The 3,265-nt window shown below is 36.8% G+C and overlaps 1 pseudogene; it reads left to right on the plus strand.

Annotated features, from left to right (window-relative positions):
- The first annotated feature begins 337 nt into the window (after positions 1 to 337).
- Positions 338 to 1,241, plus strand: LOC113196529 (geranylgeranyl pyrophosphate synthase pseudogene; annotated as a pseudogene).
- Positions 1,242 to 3,265: the final 2,024 nt, after the last annotated feature.

Genomic DNA, 3,265 nt, shown 5'->3' on the forward strand with positions numbered 1-3,265 from the left:
ACAGTTTTACATGCCATAGCTCAGAGAGCATACTAGGATTTACAAACAAAGACAGGGTTTCCCAGTTGCTCAGGGCCTGGCTGAGTTGCTGAAGCTGTCTCTGAACTGGCGGCGATCCCCCTGCCTCAGCCTTCTGAGCTGCTGGGATTACAGGCATGTGCCACCACAGTACACGAGAGCAGAGAATTTTGTGGTGAAGTAGGAGGAGGGATTCATAAAGGCTCTGGAAAGAGTCTTGGTCTGAACTAGGGAGTACGATGTAGATGTTGAGTACTGCTGCCTGCGGCATAAATTCATGAAATCAACATGGGATCATCAGCTTTGAAATTTAGAAACAATGGAGAAGACTCAAGAAACTGTCCAGAGAATTATTCTGGAGCCCTGCAAGTGCTTACTTCAGTTACCAGGTAAACAAGTGAGAACCAAACTTTCACAGGCATTCAATCATTGGCTGAAAGTTCCAGAAGACAAATTACAGATTAACATTGAAGTGGCAGAAATGTTGCATATGCCAGTTTACTCATTGAGGATCTCAAAGACAGGTCAAAACTCCAACGTGGCTTTCCAGTGGCACACAGCTTCTATGGATTTCCATCTGTCATCAATTCTGCCAATTATGTATATTTCCTTGGCATAGAGAAAGTCTTAACTCATCATCCAGAGGCAGTGAAACTTTTACCCCCCCAGCTATTGGAACTCCATCAAGGACAAGGCCTGGATATGTACTGGAGGGATAATTACACTTGTCCCACTGAAGGAGAATATCAAGCTATGGTGCTGAAAAGACAGGTGGACTGCTGGGATTATTAGTAGGTCTCATGCAATTTTTCTCTGACTACAAATACTTAAAGCCATTATGTAATACACTTGGGTTCTTTTTAAAATTAGACATGATTATGCTGATCTGCACTCCAAAGAATACAGTGAAAACAAAAAAAAAAGGTTTTGTGAAGATCTAACAGAGGGAAAATTCTCATTCCTTATTATTCATGCTATTTGGTCAAGGCCTGAAAGCACCCAGGTGCAGAACATCTTATGGCTGCAGAAAACCCAGATATTAAAAAAAATATTACGTACATTATCTCAAGGATGTAAGTTCTTTTGAATATACTTGGAATACTCTCAAAGAGCTTGAATCTAAAACCTGTAAACAAATTGAAGCACATGGTGGGAACACTGAGCTAGTGTCTCTAATAAAGCACTGAAGTAAGATGTTCAGTGAAGAAAATGAAAAATATTAAGCCATTCTTGATTAGGTCCAATAGCTTCTTTTAGTTGATTGGTTTTTCTTTTAGCCTATTATCTTTTCACAAATTTGGACCAAGCTTGAGTCCTCAAAAATTGAGTAAATAGAGATGGTGTGAGTGAAATTGTTTGAATGTAGAAACCCCTCCACATATGTAATATAAAGTTAAAAGAATGAAAAGGAATCATGCTTGTGTAGGTCTAATTAGAATGTTAGAAGTTGTTTTGGAAGGATATTGTGACCAACTCTGTCATACTACCACGAATATTCTATTGATTCTGTCAATAAAAAGTACTAGTTTCTACCGGGAAAAAAAAGATATAGATATCAACTATGTAATAATACTTATTGGTGTGTGTATATATGTGTTCCTCCACTGATAGTGGAGGTGTGTTCCAATAAATCCATGATAAGTTGAAAATATCATAAGGTGAAATGCATTCAATATTCCTAACCTACTGAACATCATAGACTTGCCAAAATAGTTCACTATACAGAATGTTTTGTTCCCCTCAGGATCAACTGGCCAACTGGAAGCTCCCACACACTACCACTACCTAGCCTTTGAAGGGACTATCATACTGCATGTCACTGACCAGGAAAAGATCAAAATTCAAAATTTAAAGTTTGAGTTCCTCTAAGTGCATATTGGTTTTACATCATCATAAAGCTGAAAAATCATACGTTGAACCATGTTATGTCCTGGAGAATCTATTGGTGCAAATCACCCAATGTTTTGTTCCATCATTTCTGACTTATTTATGTGAAGCCCATCTTCTATGATCTCATAAAACTCTTCAAACTTCCATCCACAGACTTATTTAGTCTGTTTCAATATTATTTTGCAAATAACAACTTGTTTATTCTTCCTCTGGAAAGTGCCTCCTTTAAAGAAGCAAATGTTCCTTGTTTATCCCTCCTCTATATTCAGTTTGGTACATGTTAAGAATTCAATAGGACTATGCGATTTTTATTTTATTTGCAAGGGAAGAAAGATAAGCAGAAGAAGGGACGGAGGGAGATAAGATATGGTTAAATAAATACATTTAGAGATTGTGGAAAATATTAGTTTAGATGTTTGACTCTCATTTTTGGTAAATCTGTAGGATTCATTCCTTAAACTTGAATCATGTTGTATCACTAGAACATCTTTTCACAAATCCTCCAATGATAAAAGAGCTGTGAAAATCCACAAATGTGGTACCTGATAAAAATGTTTAGTTTAGTGTCTCAGTCCTTCCTTGTAAAACTGCCCTCTAAATATCTAGGTGTGCTTCACAGCAGGTCGATGCACCTCTGCTAAGGGCTGTGTGTGATGATTCTTTGATCACAGCTCCTGTTCCTATTCAGAGATTCTGTGATTCTCAATGATTGAATAAAAGGAGATGAAAATAAAATCGAGTCCTGTCCATGTAAGATTAATAACCTGATTTTATTTTCATGGATTCCAGCCCAACACTTGCCATTTGAGCTTTCCCTTTACTTCTTGATTTCTCTGGGCCACTTCTGGAATACTTAGATGATCACCTTCCTAACCTCACTGGGAGGGTGTTGATTCTCCATGTATCTGAATTTCAGGTCAGTTCTCTCCAGAAGAAAATCACCTGAGCACCACATGTATACCCAAGATTGAATTACCAAGTGAGAAAACAACACTGGATAAAAATAATATGTACATTTTTACATTGTATGTATATTAAACATGCATGTTAAATAAGTGTTAAATTTTCTTTTTCAAGTTTCGACTCAAAATTTACTAACTTAGAAAAGTTCTCCATGACCCTAAAAACCAGATCAGGATCCACAGACTACTCCTTCAAGAAACTTAAGATGGAGTTTCATAATTTTAATTATATGTGTGTTTTACAATTCTTGGTATCTCATGACCAATTAAGAAATCCATATATGTGATGAATAAATGATGTTGAGTGATTATCAGGACCTGCCTAAGTACTATGTGAGAAAAATCAGAGTACAAGGTTAATCACACAGGATTAAGATTTTATCCCAAATGAGAAA

The sequence above is a fragment of the Urocitellus parryii genome, chromosome 7 (assembly GCF_045843805.1).
Source record: "Urocitellus parryii isolate mUroPar1 chromosome 7, mUroPar1.hap1, whole genome shotgun sequence".
NCBI lineage: Eukaryota > Metazoa > Chordata > Mammalia > Rodentia > Sciuridae > Urocitellus > Urocitellus parryii.